The sequence below is a fragment of the Vulpes vulpes genome, chromosome 1 (assembly GCF_048418805.1).
Source record: "Vulpes vulpes isolate BD-2025 chromosome 1, VulVul3, whole genome shotgun sequence".
Classification (NCBI taxonomy): Eukaryota; Metazoa; Chordata; class Mammalia; order Carnivora; family Canidae; genus Vulpes; species Vulpes vulpes.
The window spans coordinates 193,569,049-193,590,446 of record NC_132780.1 but is presented as its reverse complement, the minus strand read 5'-3'; the positions used below and the strand labels follow the sequence as shown (position 1 = coordinate 193,590,446).

Here is a 21,398-nt window from a genome sequence, read left to right as displayed (position 1 = left end):
CAGCTTGGTCTGTGATCAATAGCGAACGGCAACAGTGATGGTGTATCACTTCTGAGATCAGGTTATAAAAAACATCGCAGCTTCCACTGTGAGAGCTCTCACTCCCATGCTTTCTCTTGGACTATTTGCTCTGGGCAATCTACGTCACGAGCCAACACGGGAAGGATCTACTCAGGAAGGATCTACTCTCTCGTCAACAGCCATGTGAGTGGATTTGGAAGTGGATCCTCCAGCCCTAGTGAAGGCTTCCAAGATTATAGCCTCAGGCAACAGCTTGACTGCAAAGACTTGAGAGACTGTGAGCCAGGACACCCGGCAAAACCGCAAATGATTCCGGACTCCCAGAAAGTAGGTGATACAATAAATGTTGGTTTCCACTGCTAAGCTTTGGGGTAATTTGTTACACAGCAATAGATAACTAATGCAACGGAATGGTACAAAGTAATGAAAACAAATGAAATGCAGTTACATATGTCAACATGGGTGAATTTTACCAAACACAATACTGAGTGAAAAAAACCAATCATAGAAGACATTTTTAAAATTATCCCATTATTTAAAGCTCACGAAATGGGTAAAATTGGGATCCCTGGGTGGCTCAGTGGTTTAGCGCCTGCCTTCGGGGCAGGGCGTGATCCTGGAGTCCCGGGATCCAGTCCTGCATCGGGCTCCCTGCATGGAGCCTGCTTCTCCCTCTGCCTGTGTCTCTGCCTCTCTCTCTCTCTCATGAATAAATAAATAAAATATTTTTTTTAAAAAGTCAGGATGATGGTTACCTTTGGGGGCAGAACGGGGTAGGAAGTGAGAGGGAGCACAAGGAAGGCTTCTGTGCGCTTGCGAATAATGTGCCGCTTCTTGACCTGGATGGTGATAGCAAGGGTGTTCGTTGTGGATAAATCAATAAGCTTTATGCTTTTGTTTTTAACCCCCCCCCACACACACACACATACACTCCACTTTTTTGTATATGTGTCAATCTCACAATGAAAAGGCAGACAGAGGATGGGATGAGAGAAATTGGGAACAGAGAACATAGACAACTCTCCAGAAGAATGTTGTTGCCGAGAGGATCAGAGAAATGGAATGGGAGCTGGAAGAGAACTTCTAAGAAAGATTTCCAAAACAAGACTTTTTAAGAGTGTGTTCTGTGCCAAAGGAAATCATCTGCTGGAGAGGAAAACCCACTAAGACAGAAGAGGGGTATTGCTGGTACCACGTGAGGTAGGCGAGTGATGGGTCTGGCCTGAGCTGGGGATACGGCCTGGGTCACAGTTCTCTGGAGATACACCCCAGAGAATGCACCTACACCTGACAAAACACTCAAATCCATACTAAACAAAAGACTCCTACAAACTAGTAAGGAAAAAAAAGAGACAATGGGAAAATTGGCAATAGGCTTAAAAAGACACTTGGTGTCACCTCTTCGTAAGCCTGTATCTATATATTGATAAACCTGTATCTGTACCTAGCTCCCTGTCTATAGATTTATTTTGAGGGGTTTATAGTTGATTCTCAGGCTCACATGACTGTGGAGGCTGGAGAGTCCCAAATCTCCAGGGTGGTCGGGCAGGCTTGGCAAGTCCTATGTTTGAAAAGATGGGACTCCCCTGTCACAGATGCCCCAGATGACCCAGCAGGCGGGGCACGAAGTTGCCCAACACCTGCAGACCAGCCGCAGAGATGCGCTCGGGAGCAATGAGGCTCTTCCCTGGGGGACACCCAAGTGTGGCCTTAGTTCGGCCCCAGAACTGGATGACCAGCGAGGTGGGTGCTTCGGGGGAGGTTTGGCTGTGATGTCCGAGTCCGTGAAGACACTGAAAGAGGTGCCTGGAGGGGGGGGTCACTTTTCCTTCTTCCCCGCCCCACGGAGGCACTCACTAGCTCCCCCAAGACTCTGCCCCCACCAAGGCCCCGGTAGGTACAGGTGCTCGGGCCAATGGGCGAGCCAGCTGCGGCCTCCAGGGGACACCTTGGGGAACCTCGCTCCGCCGGCCCCCCCCCAGAGCCCAGTGGGGAGCTACCCTCACCTAAGGGTGCACCTCGGCCTCCTTAGGCCCCGCTACACACCCAGCTCAGCTGTTTGGGACTTGCTGGGGCACCGGGAGTGGGGGTGCCAGGTGCGCCGCACCCACGGAAAGGACACCCAGGTACATTTGCATTTCGGATAAACAGCAAATTATTTCGTATGTGCATGTCCTGTGCGATATTTGACACATTCTTATGTATTTGGGGCAATACTTATACATATATGTGAATATTCATATTCATTTATGAATATATATAGTTTTTAAAATTCTGACTTCTCTCTTTTGTTTCAGTGGAACACAAGTACACCCCCCCCCCCCCCCCCCCCCGCCGCCAAGCCATCAGCTTTCTTAGCAGATTTGAAAAAGAAGCCACTTATCCTTTTCATCATGGCATTCATTCAGCTAAAGCCGCTGCCCTTTACGTCTATGGAGCCTTTCTTTTCAAGGAACTTCGTGTTTTTTTATGTTAACTTATTTTTATGGGCAAATCTGTATTTTTGCTCTTTGGGCAGAGAGGTTTGCTTTTGGACTGGAGTCCAAGCTGAAGAGGAACTATTCGCTGGGGCAGATTATGGAAATCATGACAACATCTGTACGCCACCTGGAACGAGGCCCTGAGGGATCTGCTGGGGACCTTCCTTCTGGGTCACCATTTCTCACACCCACTCTCCTACGGGACACACACACATACACACACAGTCTATGTGTCCATTACGTTTAGACTTTGGATCAAGAGACTCCATGCCCTGTAAGGGACCAAAGCCCTTAACAATATTCCTGGTCACACTGCTTGGCCCTTGTCGAGCTCATTTCCCTTAATCCACTGTGGAATGACATCCAGAACCAGACGGCCTCAGATGTACATATGCTGTCCCTTGGGCCTGACCTCCTGGGTCTTGGAGGACACGGAGCCAAGAACATCAGTTTCCTGGGACGGGCTGGGACGAAGTACCACAACCTGGAGGGCTTAGGCAGCAGAAGCGCATCGTCTCAGGGCTCTGGAGGCTGGATTTCCAGAATCAAGGTGTCAGCAGGTTGTTTCCTTCCGAGGGCCGTGAAGGAGATCCAGCATCTCTTCTTGGCTTGTAGATGTGTCTCTTCACGTTTTGTTTTCTCTCTACATATATGTGTGTCTCTGTGTCCAAATTTCTCCTTTTAATAAGGACACCAGTCGTATCGGATTAGAGTCCACCCTAGCGACCTCTGTAAAGACCCTATTTCAAATAAGGTCCTGTTCTGAGGTACCAGGCGCTGAGGATTTCGAAGTATCTTTTTTGGTGGTGGTTGGGGGAGGGGGACACAAGTCAACCCATACACCAAGGAGACCCTGATGAGGGAAGGCACAATCCATTGGTATCTGAGAGATGGCTCTTTGAGGGATTCCCATCAACACCTCCATAGACTGGAACTTGGCTGTCAGGCTGGAGCTTTGGTCAAGAAGCTTCTAGAACCAGGAAGTGCTGACTTCATGGGAGAGCTCGCCGTTCCTGTTGGACACCTAAAGCTGTCTGAGAGGCCAGCTGAGCTCCTGGTAGGGAGAGATACTTTCCTCTCCACAGTGAGCCTCAGGGAGGGGTCCTTTCTCTTCACCAGGGCAGGGGGCCACTTGCCTTCTCTCCCTGCAGGTGGGAACAGGCCTGTGTGAGCAGAGCATTCTCCACAGACTTGTCCAACCCATGTGGCACCCGAGTTCACTGGGGAACTGGGAATTGGTCCAGGAAACAAAAACAAGGGAAGGCATTTGGAGGGTTTGAGGTAAAAATGTAATAACATGTGTGGTAAATGTTCGTAGTAATTTGGGTCTCATAAAACCCTGCCTTCCCGCACCGTATCCCCTTACTCCGACAATAAAACTCTAATGTTCTGTCACAGACAATTGAAATCTGAGGATTCAAAATAATACCTTGCCTATTCCTCTCTGACGGAGCACAGTCACTGAAGAGTTTCAAACTTATCATTCTCATAAGTTTGGTTTTTTTTTAAGAGAGAAAGAAAGAGAGATGGGGCATTTGGGTGGCTCAGTAGGTTGGGCATCTGCCTTTGGCTTGGATCGTGATCCCAGAGTCCTGGGATCAAGTCCCACGTGGGGCTCCCTGCACAGCGGGGAGTCTGCTTCTCCTTCTCCCTCTGCAGCTCCCCCTATGTGCTCTCTCTCTCTCTGTCAAATAAATAAATCTTAAAAAAAAAACCCCACACAATCATAGTAGATCTGTCTTTAAAAAAAAAGGAGAGAGAGAGCAAGCACAAGTGGAGGAGGAGAGAGGCAAAGGGAGAGGGAGAGAGAAATTCTTAAGCAGGCTCCACATCCAGTGTGCAGCCCATCACAGGGCTTCATCTCCTGACCCTGAGACCATGACCTGAGCCGAAATCAAGAGTCGGACGCTTAACCCACTGAGCCACCCAGGGCCCCTCTCATAAGATTTTAATATTCTGCTTAGTAATAGGAAATCATGTAAGTGAATGAGAAAATCTCAGTCCCTCCATCGATTCCATGGAGAAGAAAGACTCAATCATTCTGTCATTTCCAGGGAACCATCCCCTTACCAAGAGCTGCTGAGCTACTAGCACCTGCGGTCTCCCACCGTGTCCAGCCCGTGGGACAGTGTTCAGCCTTCAACAACACTAACTTGGTATTCGGGGTCATCATGTCCTGCTGTGTTCAGACAAATTTTTTTGACCCCCTCCCCCAAGCCTAATTTCAGATGATCCTTTTTGCCAAAGTGAGATCCTCCGAGTCACTGTGTTGGGGATATGGTTTCATAGTCTCTCCATAGAGTGTGTTGGAGGCGCGGAATTTGGCATGTGAACATAGGGGATGGAGAATTGACTGCAGGGAGGGAGTCCCCCGTGCCCTGGCTGCCCGGGCAGTTTGGGGCCTCAGAGGTAGACGTTTGGAAAATGGATTAGATTCTGTCCTTAAAAATCAAGTTATTTAGCAAAGTGGGGGAGCCTTGATCCAGCTGAGAGCCGCAGGAGCAACCCGGGGGCTTAACACCCTCCTGCACAGCTCTAAGGACATTTGAGGCTTGTGGCCACTCAATCAGTACCTGCAAATCATTTTAATCATCAGCTTCTTGCTACGTTGTGAGCACATTAATGATTTTTTCTCAGTGTGTGTAAGGGAAAAAGAGATTGCTAGTAGAAGCCTATTAAACTTGATCGCCTGCGTCCACGGGCACCAACGTGTCCCTTCCTCTGCCTTCCATCCATGGCACCCTCTGGCTGCGACACCTATCTATCATGCAAGTGTGAGTCAACCCCGTGCCACAAGACCTGCTTGCCCTCCCATAGCCAATTTGTATTTTCTTTCTGCTTTTCATTCCTTCTTCTCCTCCTGACACACTCACATCTGTTTCCCATCGTTTAATTATTCTGTGTCATGGTTTGCAGTTTATTTTCCAGTTTCCTCTGTTTTACCATCATACATCTAGCTTTCCTTTAGCAAACCCATACTCATTTCATTCTGATACCGTGTCCTGACAGTGTCCCCTACTTGGTTTGCTATTATTGTTGGTTTCTTTTCTTTTTGATTTTTTTCCCCCATCGCTTTGGTTTTTTTCTTTCTCTCAGGAACAGAGAAACCAAGGTACAGGTGTCAAAGCCGGTCAAGAGGGCATTGCCAGCAGCCCGGTGTCATATCTGCCAATCTCTGTATTAATGGTCTCTCTAATGCTTGTGAAAGCAGGGTGTGACAAAGTCCTCTGTTCCCCCCCTCCCCCCGCACCCCTGCCTCCAGGCCATTTCTGAAAGTTTGGATGGGTCATCCCCACCTGGCAATATGTTCAGTCTCCTTCTTCCCTGGAGTTGAGTGTGCCTAGGAGTGTACTGCTTTTCTACAATCTCCCTTTGCAATGTCCCCAGTGCTGGGGACAACAGCACAGACCCTAGCAGGGTCTGTGGGTGGAGGAGGCAGGTTGAAGAAGAAGTTAGTGGCAGAAACAATTCTGTGTGTAGAGGGAGTTGTTTTCCTGGCCCAATTTGAATTACGCACTTCTCTGGACTTTGGAACACCTGGTGGTCAAAGGGCATGCTCTTGAAAGTTTTAAGATTGCTACAAAATAGGCTGCTCTGAGTTTGGTGAAGGCAATTCTAGATTTCTTTTTTCTTTTTAATTTTTGGATTGATGATTTCTAAAGAAAATGAGAATGATGCTTCTGATGACTCTCTGAGAGTCTCCTGCCTCCCTCGGGGAATGTAATATGCCTCTTTTCTTTGGCTGCCTTCCAGGTTTCCTTTTAATATTTTGTTTTCAGCAGTTTAAAAGTGATATATCTAGGTGTCATTTTTTGTTTGTTTTCTGCTTGATGTTTCTGAGCTTCTTGGATTTGTGGTTTGGTGTCTGTCATGAATTTTGGGAAATTTGTGGTTTGGTGTCTGTCATGAAGTTTGGGTGTCTGTCATTGGTTCTTCTAATATTTCTTCTGCCTCATTCTTTCTTCTCCTTCTGGTATTCCAATTGCATTTATATTAGACCATTTGATATTGTCTCACTTAAAATATAAAAACATAGATTATGGCTAAAAAGAATGAAAAATCAATACTAGGCAAACATCAAAGAAAGCTGGAGTTGCTGTATTATATTAATATTTGAAAAAGTAGACTTCACAATAGGGAATATTTTCAAGGATAAATGGTGACATTGTATAATGATAAAGAGATTAATCCTTCAAAAAGACCTAACAATCCTAAATGCACACATCCCTAGCAACAGTGCTAAAAAACCCATAAAGCAAAATCTGCCAGAACTGAAAGGAGAAAGAGACAAATCTCATTAGAGATGGAGACATCAATGATTCATGGAAAAAGGAGGCAAAATCAGTAGACATAGAAGATATGAATAATATCATTAAACAACTTGATCTAAGTGACATTTACTGAATACTGTACTCAACAATAGAATACATATTCTTTTTTTTTTTTTAGATTTTATTTATTTATTTATTTATTCATGAGAGACATAGAGAGGCAGAGACATAGGCAGAGGGAGAAGCAGGCTCCCTGAGGGAAGCCCGATGTGGGACTCCATCCTGAGATTCCAGGATCACACCTGAGTTGAAGGTAGATGCTCAACCACTGAGCCACCCAGGCGTCCCCACATTCTTTTCAATTGCACACAGGATAGTCATCAAGATAGATCATTTGCTGGCCCATAAAGGAAATGATAACAAACATTTATTAATTTATTTTATTTTATTTAAATTCAATTAATTAAGATATAGTGTATTTTTAATTTCAGAGGTAGAGGTCGGTGATTCATCAGTTGTATATAACACCCAGTGCTCACTATATCATGTGCCCTCCTTAATGCCCATCCCCTAGTTACCCCATCCAACCATCCCTCTCCCCTCCAACGACCCTCAGTTTGTTTCCTGTGGTTAAGAGTCTCTTATGATTTGTCTCTTCTTGGCTTCTGGAGGTGCAGCCTGTGGACAAGAGTGGTGGTGCTGCTCAGAGAGTGTACAGGGCACTCCTGCTGGGCTCACGGGCAGAGGGCAGGCAAATGGTTTAAAAAAGAAAGAGGAAAGAAAGAAGAAAGAAAGAAAGAAAGAAAGAAAGAAAGAAAAGAAGAAGAAGAAGAAGAAGAAGAAGAAGAAGAAGAAGAAGAAGAAAGAAGAAGAAGAAGAAGAAGAAGAGGAAGAAGAAGAAGAAGAAGAAGAAGAAGAAGAAGAAGAAGAAGAAGAAAAGGACGGAAGGAGAGAAGGAACGAAGGAAGGAAGGAAGGGAGAAAGAAAGAAAGAAAAAAACTCTCACAAAGTATGTTCTTGGAGCATAATGGAATTAAACTAGAAATCAATAACTGTAAGATACCTAGAAAATCCCCCAAATAATCAGAAATTAATCAATACACTTTTATATAATCTATGGACTGAAAAAAGAAACCTCAAGAAAATTCAAAAATACTCTGAATACAAAATAAGAGGGAAAATTTATTATATCTAATTTGTGGGTTGCAGCTAAAGTAATGCCAAGAGGAAAAAGCATGGCACTTTTAAGATGTTTATATTAGAGAAGAAGCAATGTCTCCAATCAATAGTCTAAGCTTCTACTCCAAGGAACTAGGAAAAGAAGTGTAGTTAAACCCAAAACGAGCAGAAGAAAGGAAGGAAGCAATTAAGAGCCTAAATTAATGAAATTGAAGAAAATGGAAAACTTCCTACCACCCACTCACACCCCGCCCCGAGTCCTATGTCCCTGTGTACAACAGTGGATGCAAACAGAGACGTGTGGAGGAGGAAAGATTTATCGAATTGCTCAGATCAGACTGTAAGTATTAGCTCTGTCCCAGGACCTCTGTGAAAACTCGATGTTATAAATGTCTTAAAAATTATTATAAGCTCTTTATGTCATTTTAAAAGCTAACATCTATGGGGAGCTTATGACATCCCAGGTACTCTCGTGGGCACTTTAAATATTCATTTATGTTAACCCAACAAGTAACCTATTTTATTCCCATTTTACAAATGTGGGAGCTGAAGCCCGCAGAAGTTAAGTAATCTGACAGAGGTTCCTCACCTAATGAGTCAGAGTCAAGGTCTGAATCCAAGCAATCCGGCCTGAGAGCACAGGTGTAAAGAAGTGTCTTTGCTGGTGTCTGCGACTGTGCGGTCCGTGATCGAGAGGTGTGTTTATTTCTTTGTTTTGCCTGGCCCAGTCTGACACACAGCAGCTCTGGATTAGTGTTAGTTGGCTGATTTACAGCTTGGGCCCCCTGTAGAATAAAAACGGAAACAATAGTGGCTTTTTAGAAAGGGAACTTCAAAGTTGCTAAGAGACTAGGTCTTAAATGTTCTCACCTCAAAAGAAGGAGGAGGAGGAGGAGGAGAAAGAAGAAAAGAAGAAGAAGGAGAAGAAGGAGAAGGAGAAGAAGAAGGAGAAGGAAAAGAAGAAAGAAGGGATCCCTGGGTGGCTCAGCGGTTTAGTGCCTGCCTTTGGCCCAGGGCATGATCTTGGAGTCCCGGGATCGAGTCCCACATCAGACTCCCTGCTTAGAGCCTGCTTCTCCCTCTGCCTGTGTCTCTGCCTCTCTCTCTCTCTCTCTCTCTCTCTCTCTCATGAATAAATAAATTAAAACTTAAAAAGAAAAGAAAGAAGAAGGAGGAGAAATAACAACTATCTGAAGTGATAGAGGCTTTAGCTAAAGCTCTGGTGGTGATCATTTTGGAAATATATAAATGTATCAAGTCAACATGTTGTGTGCCTTAAATTTACACAAATTTAAGGGGAGCCCGGGTGGCTCAGCAGTTTAGCGCCACCTTCAGCCGAGGGTGTGATCCTGGAGACCCAGGATCCAGTCCTATGTTAGGCTCCCTGCGTGGAGCCTGCTTCACTCACCCTCTGCCTGTGTCTCTACCTCTCTGTCTCTCTGTGTCTCTCATGAATAAATAAAATCTTTAAATAAAAAAAAAATACACAATGTTATAAGTCAATTGCATCTCCAAACAAAAAAAGGTGATGACTACCACTCTACATTTTATTTATTTACTTACTTATGATTTTATTTATTTATTCATGAGAGACACAGAGAGAGGCAGAGACGCAGGCAGAGGGAGAAGCAGGCTCCATGCAGGGAACCCGATGTGGGACTCGATCCCAGATCCTGGGATCATGCCCTGAGCCAAAGGCAGAAGCTCAACCACTGAGCCACCCAGGCGTCCCCACTCTACATTTTAAACTACTAAGTATTGTTGGGCACTTGACGGGATGAGCGCTGGGTGTTATTCTATATGTTGGCAAATTGAACACCAATAAAAAATAAATTTATAAAAAAAAAAAGTATTGACACTGATCAATGCAGATGCCCCTTGACTCCACTGTGTGATGCTATGTAAGGGGAGCGGGAAGGAGCCGGCGTGTTTGGGGATTGAGCGGATAGATGGAGCGGGAAGTTTCTCCGATAACATCACAGAAGTCCAGAGGAGAGCAAGTGAATCCGTCTTGAAGATCTTCACCTCCTTTCTTCAGGCTGACTTCCCCTGCGCCCCGTCGGAGGGGCCCAGGCGGTGCTTCTCCTGCCGACATGCAGCGGGTGAGGGAGGCTCTCGCAGGACGGCACCCGCTCACCCTCTTTCCCCGGGCCTTGGGGTGCGGGAGCTGCCTCTCACTGGGCCCTGCGCCCCTCGCTGCTTTTAGGCCTCAGCACACCTTCACCTCCAGCCGACTCCTCTGGCTGCTCTCATTTTAATCACAACACTCCTCCCGGCAGGCACCATGACCCTGACCCTCTCTAGCCCTCTTTCCTGCTCAGATGTTTCTCCTTAGTACTCATCCCTATTAAACGTGATAAATATTTTAAATATTTCACTTATTTATCTTGCTTATTGTCTGTCTTCCTACAAGAGAAAGTAAGCTCCCTGAGTGTAGACATTTTGGTCTCTTTCTTTCTTTCTTCTTTCTTTCTTTCTTTCATTTTTTTTAAGATTTTATTTATTTATTTATTTATTTATTTATGAGAGACCCACAGAAAGAGAGGCAGAGACATTGGCAGAGGCAGAGGGAGAAGCAGGCCCCATGCAGGAAGCCCGATGTGGGACTCGATCCTGAGTCTCCAGGATCACGCCCTGGGCCGACGGCAGATGCCCAACCACTGAGCCACCCAGGTGTCCCTCTTCCTTTCATTCTTCTTTCAGATTTTATTTATTTGAGAGAGAGAGAGAGAGAGAGAGAGAGCACAAGTGGGAGGAGAAGCAGAGAGAGAGGGAGAGAGAAGCAGACTCTCTGCTGAGCAGGGAACCCAACATGGGAACCCAATGCTGGGCTCCATCCCAGGACCCTGGGATCGTGACCTGAACCGAAGGCAGATGCCTAACCCACTGAGCCCCCCGGGGGCCCCTGGGGTCTATTTCTTAAGCTGAGCCTAGAATAGTGCCTGACACTCAGAAGGCATTCAGTACTATTTGTGGAATGAACAGAGGAGTCAAGATTCCCTGTCACTTCACCTATGAGTTAGGAGAAGGACATTCAGAAGTCAAGATTCTGTGAGCATCTGATATGCTATCTAGATGGCTCAAAAATGCCATATTTATTATAAAATCTCTGCTTATGATTAGATGTGTGTGCTCGGCACATAGTGGCTCATGTTATTTGTCTCCGATCAGGACCCAGCGATCAATCTGACAGCCTCTGCTTCCAAGGAACTCTCTCCCACTCATTCAGAGTTCAAGCTAGGATATTAGATGTTCACAAGTGCGTAACAAATTAGCATTTCTCATCCATTCATGATCATTAACAAACATTTATTGAGTGCGACCATATGGCAGGCACTATTTCAGGATGTCTCCAAGAAAAAAGTCCAAAATTCGACTAGAGAGTAATGGCTTAAGTATCTTCCTAAAGAATCTATAATAACAGGGACACCTGGGTGGCTCAGTGGTTCAGCGTCTGCTTTCAGCTCGGGGCGTGATCCTGGGATCCCGGGATCGAGTCCCACATCAGGCTCTCCATGGGGAGCCTGCTTCTCCCTCTGCCTGTGTCTCTGCCTCTCTCTCTGTGTCCCTTATGAATAAATAAATAAAATCTTTAAAAAAAAAGACTTTATAATAACATTGCTATTTTTTTTAAAGATTTTATTTATTTATTCATGAGAGACACAGAGAGAAAGAGAGGCAGAGACACAGGCAGAGGGAGAAGCAGGCTTCATGCAGGGAGCCTGACATGGGACTTGACCCTGGGTCTCTAGGATCATGTCCTGGGCTGAAGGCAGCGTTAAACCGCTGAGCCACCCGGGCTGCCCGGCATTTTATTATGAGCAAAAAAGCCATAAAATTAGGTTTACATTTTTTTAGAACTTTGTTTACAATTTTTATTTTAATTTATGATCGGATTTTACGAAATGTTTTTAAAAAATGACAACTCTCCTTAGGTAAAAAAATATCATGTTCATGCTTTTTGTGAACTCTTCCACTCTAAGGGGTAGAGGATCAATGATTGCTTTTTATTGTAAAGAGAGTGCTTAAAATGTTTTATTTAATACTTTTTATGATCAAAATTATGTATGCATATATCTGTGTGTGTATGTATCTATTGAGAAAGATTAAAAAGGGAAATAGTTCTGTAAGATTTATATCAAAAATAGTTGTCTCCTGTTCCTGCATCCCTTCTCTCTAATGACAACCATGGTTTTGGCTGTTGCTTCTGGTATTTGCCTCTGAATTCCTAATTAACCTGTATATATTGCCTTTTCTTGCTTATTTTTTGTTTTAGATAGTGATTCCTTACTTTGGAACGTGTGGGCTTGGTTGAAAATCTCATCTCCCCTTTTCCTCGCTCCATGCTCCCAAAAAAGTTATGGCATAATTTTTAGTGAAATCAATACCTAGTAATAATATTACTTTGAAAATGTGTATGTTATTTAGAATTCAGCTATATGGTATACTACAGTTATGTTTCTCTTTCTCTGAGTTAACAATTCTCTTTTTTTATTTGTCACTTGGTTTTCCAAGTACCTTTATTTTTTTTTTAATTTTTATTTATTTATGATAGTCACACACAGAGAGAGAGAGAGGCAGAGACATAGGCAGAGGGAGAAGCAGGCTCCATGCACCGGGAGCCCGACGTGGGATTCGATCCCGGGTCTCCAGGATCGCGCCCTGGGCCAAAGGCAGGCGCTAAACCGCTGCGCCACCCAGGGATCCCTCCAAGTACCTTTAATAAATTTATCCCCAAATTATCCACCAGCACTGTAACGCTTTCATTATGCTCAAACATTAGCCTTACTTCCTCGTTTTATTTTTTTCCTTTAGAGACATTCCTCAAGGATGGACAATTCACTACGTCCATTCATAACTGTCATTCTGGAATTTCTCTTCACCCCCTATTCTGGAATGAAGCACGACTAACAACTGCCCTGTGATGATTTGTCCATCTTCAAATACTCCTGATCCAAGCCTTAGAGGACACTGGGGAAGAATTAAGGACGAGCCAGACCTGACCTCATGTTTCTCTTACCACCCCTGCTATTTATTTGAGGTTCTTGACCACTGTCACGGACATGGTTGAGCCAATATCCCTGCTCTGAGCCACTAAGCTTCACATAAAACCTGTACATTTCTTGTTAAATTTTCTTTTCATTTTTGCCATTTCTATCTCTTGAGTGTTCATCTATGGGCTCCACCCCTTCCAACGATCTGGGAAAATGGGTTCTGTCTCTCCAGACAGTCCCCCCAAACTCTCTGAGTTTGGTTCTTAGTCCAAAGAGGTCATTCCTGGGCTCAGTCCCTGGAAGGTCAGTAAAGGGCCCATCTTTAGATGATGCTGCTATGTCCTCTTGTGCCCTAAGTCCCCTCCATGTCCCTTGAGCCCCAAGCTGTGTGATGCTCGCTTACCAGCTCCTTCAGGTCCCCCCTGGCCATTTTCCCAAGGCTTGCCTTTAGGCCCAACTTGGTCCTAGAGGGCACAAATGCCCCTCCCACAATTCCCTTCAGGCAGAGCCTGGGTCTTAACTCCTACCCCACACCATACCACGCATGGCACATACACCCACATGAGCCAAGGGGCAGACCGCAGAGCCCCATTAAGGCAATCACAGTATTCGCTCGAATAACCCATCTGGAGAATACCAATTCCAGTCAAGCCCTCCTCTCCAGAAGACCCCTCATCTTTATTAAAGGATACAGTACAGCTAAATACACACCCAACTTCCATAACTCTAGCCCCTTGGTCAGCTGGCTGCCTTTCCGCCCTACAAATTCCTGATTTTCACAACCCAGGAAAGGTCCAGAGTCCTCCTGGTTATGGCTACCCATTCCCCCAGGCTCGATAGTTTCTAAATCCCTTTGGTCTTGGCCCTGGCTTCTCATGAGCTCTTTGGTTTCACCTGCGTCGCCCCAGGATGCGCAACTCAGCCTCTTCAACAGTTTCTACAAGAAATCCAACCACATCAAGCACTTCACGATTCTGTGGTCTTTCCTGAAGATCTGTGTCTGAGAGCTGTAGCGGTGAAGGTCACAGGCACCAAGCACAGCAGCCTACCATCTCTTCTCCACATCTCCCCCCACCACCACCTCCTACTAATGAGTAGCTTCTTGCTGATTTTGGTTGTTTAGCATCCATTTCTCTAGGAGGGAAACTTCCTAGCTCTTCCATGGAAAAGTCCTAGGAGAGGCTCTCCCTTGTGTTGGATGTCAGTGGGAAAGTATGGCAGCCTGAGAGCAACTGACAGCCATATTGTGACCATGAGGGGAGCCAGGCATAGGATGATTCAGACCATTTCTTTGGTGACATTACTGAGCTATTGGATCAGCCTCACCTATAGCTCACTAGACACCCTGCCAATGCATGATCTTTATTTTTAAGCCAGTTTGAGTGGTTTTTACTGTTACTTGCTGTTTTACTTCCACTTCCTTCCTCTTGGCCCAGACCCAGTTTTTTTGAGTTTAGCTTCTACCCTAGGTGGGCTTATCAAAGACATGGTCCACACTAAAGTTGGTTCTTCTTAAGAGGAATTCATCAACCAATTGCTTTTTATTCACCCACCAAGGGTTTTTTTGGTTAAAGAGAGTGAAAATTTTCAGACTGTATCATCTGCATTGAGATTCAAGTTTTAGTAACCAAGAGGCCCATCTTGGAGATCTTCCCCCAAATAAGGGGAGACAGAGCCTCGGGTAATTAATGATTTTATTCTAGAAACTGAAAGTACAGGCAACCTTAACAATATATCTAAATGAAAAATTTTTTAAAAAGTAATCATTCTTGGCTGTGCCCCCTGCCATGTCCTTTCTCCTTTACATATGTGTGTGCACACACACATACACACGCACATGTGTCTTTCCGTAGAAATTGGGGTCAAGGGTGCCTGGGCGGCTTAGTCAGTTGGGTGCCTGACTCTTGATTTTGGCTCGGGTCGTGATTAGGTCATGATCTCAGGGTCGTGAAATGAAGGCTCTGCCCACCTCTCCCTTCTACCTCCCCTGCACAGTCACTCTCTGACGCGCCCTTGCTCTCTCTCTAAAATAAATAAATCTTTTTTAAAAAGTTAATTAGTTTCAAACAAACATGGCTCAAAGCAGAAGTGATCTGAAGAAGATAATATTTTAAAAGTATAAAGGAGGAAGAAGGTAGGAAATAGAAATCATCCTTTCAATTTTAACAAATTAGGATTTTTTTTTTTTGATGACAGACATCCAAAGTCAATCACTTTTTTCAGAGAAAAGGAATAGTGTCTAAAAGCTTATACTAATATTGAGATTAGGTTACTGTCTTTAACCTCTAGTTTATTTTATTCATCAGCAGCAGTTGTTGAGTACTTGGTATAGAACAGGCACGTGTTACACGCTACAGATACAGCAGAGTACAAGACTGTGCCCCACCATCTTGGAATTTATGGCCTAGTGACCAAAGAGAAAGCCCCTGCTGTCGTCCCCCTCAGCTCTCCCAGCTGTCAACACATGCCTTGTGTTAGCAGACGCTGCCCCTGGGATGAGGGTCTCTGGGCTTGCTGCTACCCAAACTGCCAGACCTTGAGACAAATATTTCCACTAAGTCAATCCCTGAATATCAGCCAAGGCCACAGGCCCAGAGCCACAAAGAAAGGAGGCCCCACCTGAAAGGAACCATGTTTTAGGCCCAAGAGAACTTGAATGAGTCACTCTTTCCTTGGACAGGAGTGATTTTTCACTTTATTCCATCACCTTCCCCCCCTCTCCAACCTCTGGTGTCTTTAGCACATGGCTTTACTCGGACAAGACTGAGTATTACCAGCTTGAAGAGGACCCCACAGACTGTGGGAGCCCTTGTGTGGGAAAGGGTAGGGAGTCTGTCCCTGATTTTGTATTGGCTGTGCTGGGTACCCAGTATGGCTTAAAGGTATTAGGAGGTGGTAAAGCCCAGAGTGAAGGGCAACAAAGACAAGCTTGAGTGAGTTGGGGGCAGCCTTCATGCTTGAAACACTGGCTAAGGCCATGGCCGAATGAGGCCTACAGCCACTAGGCAAGGATTTTATTTTGATTCCATTGATTAAAAAAGAAATTTGAGACTTAAAATTTATGAGAATTATAAGCAAATATGTTTGCAGATGTGATAGGAAAAATTTGGTTACCAATCAATTGATTCAGATAACTTTTTATTATCACCAAAAAGTGGGTCTTCTTTGTAGAAAATATTAAAAAGAAAGATTAAGAAGATACAAAGTACTCATAGTCCTATCACCAAGAGAACATGACTGTTAATATGACTCCAGCATTTTGCAAATTATTATTTTTTTCTAAGTAAGATTCTCTTCTGCATATACTTTGTAACCTTCAATTTTTCTCTATTGAGAACATTTTTTCATGTCGTTAAATGATCTTCTGTGACATCCTTTTTGGTAGTTTAACATTGTATAATCTATGGTGTGGACCCATGATCCACTTACTTATATAATCTCTCTTTTTTAAAAAAGATTTTATTTTTAAGTAATCTCTGTACCCAACGCGGGGCTTGAACTCACAATCCTGAGATGGAGTCACATGCTCTACGACTAAGCCAGCCAGGCCCCCCAGCCAGGCGCCCCCAATAAGTAATCTCTTTTTATTGGACTTTGAGGCTATTTCCCATTTACCTTCACTACTGAAAATAGTTTTGTTTTTAATTTCAAAAGATCCCTGCTTGCATTGTTTATACAAAAATCTGACCCTGTGGCAGGCAGGGCTTTGGGCCGAAAAAGACTCAGATTGGAGGAGCCAAGGAGTCTGGCATCCCCTTTCTGTTTTGCCTCTCTCATCTGACCCATCGGGTTAATCATTGGCTGCCTCGATTTCCACTTTGACAAAATGGTGACATAAGTCTCGTTACTTCCATAATCCTGAAACTTTCAAGCTCTTGAATACTTAAGGAAAAGTTGGAGATGAATGATGGGAAGCAAAGCCTTGTGGCCACATGAATGTGGGAGACTGGTCCCCCATTGCTACTTCAGAAATGGAATCTCAGCCTGTTCTTTCTGCATGCCCTCTTCCCCTGCCTCCATCCCAAATTGGCATTCCAAAGCTCTGGGTTGCCAGGTCTTATTCTATGGAGAGAGAGGGTGCGTTTTGTCCCTTAGGTGCCACGGCCAAGGCCACAACAACAAAGCCTTGGACTGTAGAACGTCAGCACCATAAGGGACTACAAAGATGATCTAATCCCTATCCTCCTCCCCCCACCACCCCCCACCCCGTCCCCCTGTGCAGTTTAAGGAGTGATTTGACCAATGTCTTTGGGTTAACGACAGAGCTGGAACAGGTGCAGTGCCAGGAGGCCATGTGGCCCAATGATTAATTATGTGTCTTTGGGGACAGACTGAGAGTCAATCCAGCGCTTCTGAGCCATGTGACCTTGGGCAACTTATTAGCATCCCTGTCTCAGTTTCCTTATCTATAAAATGGGGATGGTGTCATAATACTTACTTCATAGGATTGTTACCAAAAAAGGCTGCATGTGAAAAGGGCTCCTGTGTAGTATTTCTCCGGCAAATGTTAGCTGTTATTATGATAATATGGGCGGTTTTTGCAGTAGCACCGACCCCCCTGTCCAGGACACAGCCCTCTCCACCTGATGCTTGTGTTGGAGCCACAGCTCTTTACCAGCAGCTGACAGGGATTACTCTTCAAATGGATACCACTCTGAGTAGGTTTGCATTTGGGATGCCCCCAAATTAACCTTCTCCCACTGGCCGCCTCTCCCTAACCACCAACCCAGTAGCATTTGTGTGGCAAGAGTGGAACATGCTGCTGTGGTCTGAGACAGAAATGTAACCACAGCGCCAAAGAAAATTAACAACGTGGCATAGCTAAGCATCCTGATTGCAGCCCAGGGGTGTATAAGACTGAGAGGTACATTAGCTGGGAAGGGTCCCTTTGCTGCTTAACATACCCCTTAGCTTGGGTGCAGCCATACCACCAAATTGTTTTTCCCTTACGTGTTTTTTAACTTATTTTTTTCTTGGAATTTAGGATTTTTAAAAACATGGATTTTAATTTTTTTTATAAGATTTTATTTATTTATTTGAGAGAGAAAGACTGAACGAGTGGGAGGGGCAGAGGGAGAGGGAGAGAATCTCAAGCAGACTCCCTGCTGAGCACGGAGCCTGCCGCAGGGCTTGATCCCAGGACCCTGAGATCATGAGCTGGGCTGAAACCAAGAGTCGGATACTTGACCCACTGCCCCACTCAGACACCCCTGGATTTAATTTCTTAAGGCCAAAGTCCTGGTGCATGAAAAAAGAAATTCTAGTAGATATCTATCTATCTATCATCTATCTATCATCATCATCATCTATCATCTATCAATTATCTCTATCATTTTTTAAACAAGACATCTTAGTTAACTTCCATTTTAAGCCTCACTGTGCAGTTGACATGTGATGCCAATGCCTGTATCCCAGAAACACTCGATTTAAGGACAGGCCACAACAGCACTTCTGGGAGGAGGTGAGGCAGTGCGGAGTTCAAGGATCAGAATCGCAGATTCTCACAGAGCTGGATAGGAAAACTGGAAATGCCTTTCTCTGGGGCAGATTCTGCTAAAGTTCCTTCCTTCCTTCCTTCCTTCCTTCCTTCCTTCCTTCCTTCCTTCCTTCCTTCTTCCATCCTTCCTTCCTTCCTTCCTTCCTTCCTTCCTTCCTTCCTTCCTCCTTTCCTCCCTCTCTCCTTCCCTCCTTCCTTCCTTCCTCCCTCCCTCCCTCTCTCCGTTCTTCCTTCCTTTTACAGGATCTGAGAAATATTTTGATGATTTAAGAAGGATTTATCTTATTCATCCAAAGAAGCATTGTAAAGCGAACACTGGTCTAGCGCCCCAGACACCGAGGCGCTTTGCAGATCTGCACACCTCGGGGTTGTGCTGGAGGCTGTGGAAACAATACACGCCGCCCCCGCGACAGAGATGCTGCCAGTTGAAATCACCCAGTGGGTCCTATTTTCTTTCCTCCTCCTCTCCTTCCCTCCACCTCGTCTTCCCTTCCTTTACTGAAATCAGCTTGTATTAAATGACCAAAATGAAGAACTCCCATACTTGCCTTCTCCCACCCAAAACAAAATAACAAAATTCGATGATTGAATGAACTCAAGTAGCACATTCATTTCTTGCTCAGTAAGTACAACGCTTGGACTTCAAAGAAATTTAATTCTTTCCTATGTTCACAATTCGGGGAGACAGATTTCTTATTTCTTTCTGATGTGACTCTGCATATGCAGTCAGAAAAACCTCAAATTGTAATTTCTTTTTTGTCACTCTCAGTAACTGTGCAAGCTGTGCCCTGAGCCTTAGTCGGCCCTAGTTCATGTAAGTCCTAAACATTTGCTAAATTTGCTTGTTGCTCATCCCCAGAGGTAAGCCTGCGGGTGGCCACATATTTGTTGAGTAGATGTTTCATCTCATAGGAAATACTTGGGAATAATACTCCAGGATGGGCTGAGTGAAAAGAGTGATGGGCAGTCTTGCTCCACTTTACTAAAAAAAAAAAAAAAAAAAAGGAGAAAAAGTCCCTTTACAGGTATTAATTGATTTGCCACAGAAAACACAATGGGGTGTGGAGGATGAATAGTAGTCTTTTTCCCAGGTGGGGACCATCCTGCCCCATGCAGGCCCTGGTCACGGTCACAAGTGGAGAAATGCTTCTGTCCTGACACACAGACCTGGAGCCCAAGTCCAGCTCCATCCGCTGACCGTGTGTGTCGTACATAGCTGTACAGTCAACACGTGCGATCATGGTGTGTTCACCTGTGTAGGCAGCCCTCTTCTTCTGCCAAAACACACAGTCTCTCCTGCACAGTTGGTGTTACTAGGATTTTTTGTTGTTGTGGTTGTTTTATTTGTGCAAAGTCCAACAGTCGCTCCTTCAGATCACCGGTATCCGACAAGACTGGTGTTGGCCCCCACTGCTACAGGACTGGGACAAAGAGATGATGTTACAGTCTGGTTTCTATGGCAACAGAGGAGGGGTAATGAAAACCGAAATGTTGGAAACACCCATTCTGACAATTGTGACATAATTCAGGTTATTACAAGGACGTAACTACCAAGGATGCAGAGGTGTCATTACCTTGCAGCTCATGTCGGCAAAAAGCTCCACTGCACATTTCTCTTAGTTGGGCTGCTAAGAGGAAGGAAACACGAAACACACACACACACACACACACACACACACGCGGGCGCGCCTCGTTTTCTGCATGTAAAATGTGTGTGTTCTTTAAAAGCCAGTGGTTGGCTGCCTTTCCGGACATGATGTGGTCGAAGCTGTCATCGTAATGGAAATTCATTGCTGTAGCTATGGTAAATCGAGTTCTCTGCCCGTGCTGAATGCATTAGTCTAATGAGATGTTTGCAGCCGGAGAGCGGGGCTGCTGGGGACCGACCGTGAGCTCCTAGCGCGGCTGCGGGAGCAGCTTTTGTAACGGTGGCCGGTGGCCGGTGGCCGGTGGCCGCAGGTACCGAGAGCGCCCGGGCCTCCTGAGCCAGCCCTCCCGGCCCCGCGGAGAGCCCGAGCGGGGCTCTGGCGAACGAGCCGGAGGTGAGGGAGATGCACAGGCGGAGGGGGTGCCACTGACTCGGGATCCTGCTCCTTCTGCTGTCGCCACGACAGGTGACGCGTTGGCTGCGGCCGCCTGGGCCCGGTGCCACCGCGAGTGTCCCGGACCAGCAGGTAAACTTCCCTTCCTCCTGCTCCAGACACGACGCCTGGTCTCTTAACAGGATCTCAGAGATGAGGCCATAGTCTGGAAGGACAGGGTCTCTCGGTTTGGGGCCCAGACACATTCCCTGCCCTTCAACTCCGCGGTGGAGTACGTGGAAAGTTGGGTTTTCTCCCCCCCACCCCCACGTGGGATGTCGAATAACTGTTTTTGCTTTTTCGCATGATGACTTTGCTTTGCTTTTGTTTTGTTCTGTGAATTTAGAGTGTTCTAGGTCCCGGGCTATGCATATTTACTAAACCCTAATTATCAAAATTGACGTGTTGTGAACACTCAAGAGGACTTTTTAGAACTGGATTGCATTATTTATAACCCAGCTGGAATGTTTTATATGCCTTTGTGCTGCTTTTTCTTGATTCACCAAGATAGATGAGAATACTATTTACCGCTAGGAGCTGGCACTGGTTGGTTTGGGAGGAAAAAAATACCCAGGTGGCTATGGGAGTGTCAGGAGCAGCTTTTCCCAAGTTCGAATACAGAGTCACCTCCCTCCCGGGTAGGGCGTTGCGCGACCGGGACCCCGGTGGCATGAAGCTTGGCCTCCAGGAGCTTGCGGAGTGGAACAGGACAGTGGATGAGGGTGGTGTCAGCTGTCTAAGTCCTCTGACCCACAGCTGCTGAGGGGCTGAGTCCAGGTTCCTCTGCTCCCTGTCACAGTAATGGGCAGAGGCCTCCTGGGGCTGTCTTCAGAGTCTGTGATGGTCCTCAAGAGGGTTAGACACCAGTAGCCTTC

At 45.5% G+C, this 21,398-nt stretch overlaps 1 protein-coding gene across 1 annotated transcript in view; it reads left to right on the top strand.

The window, feature by feature from the left end:
* Positions 1-20,234: 20,234 nt before the first annotated feature.
* SCML4 (Scm polycomb group protein like 4) overlaps positions 20,235-21,398 on the top strand; it is a 102,730-nt gene continuing 101,566 nt past the window's right edge. Inside the window, exon 1 of the mRNA XM_026005774.2 lies at positions 20,235-20,616. The gene's annotated coding sequence lies outside the window, so the exon portion shown is untranslated. The remainder of the gene's footprint in view (positions 20,617-21,398) is intronic.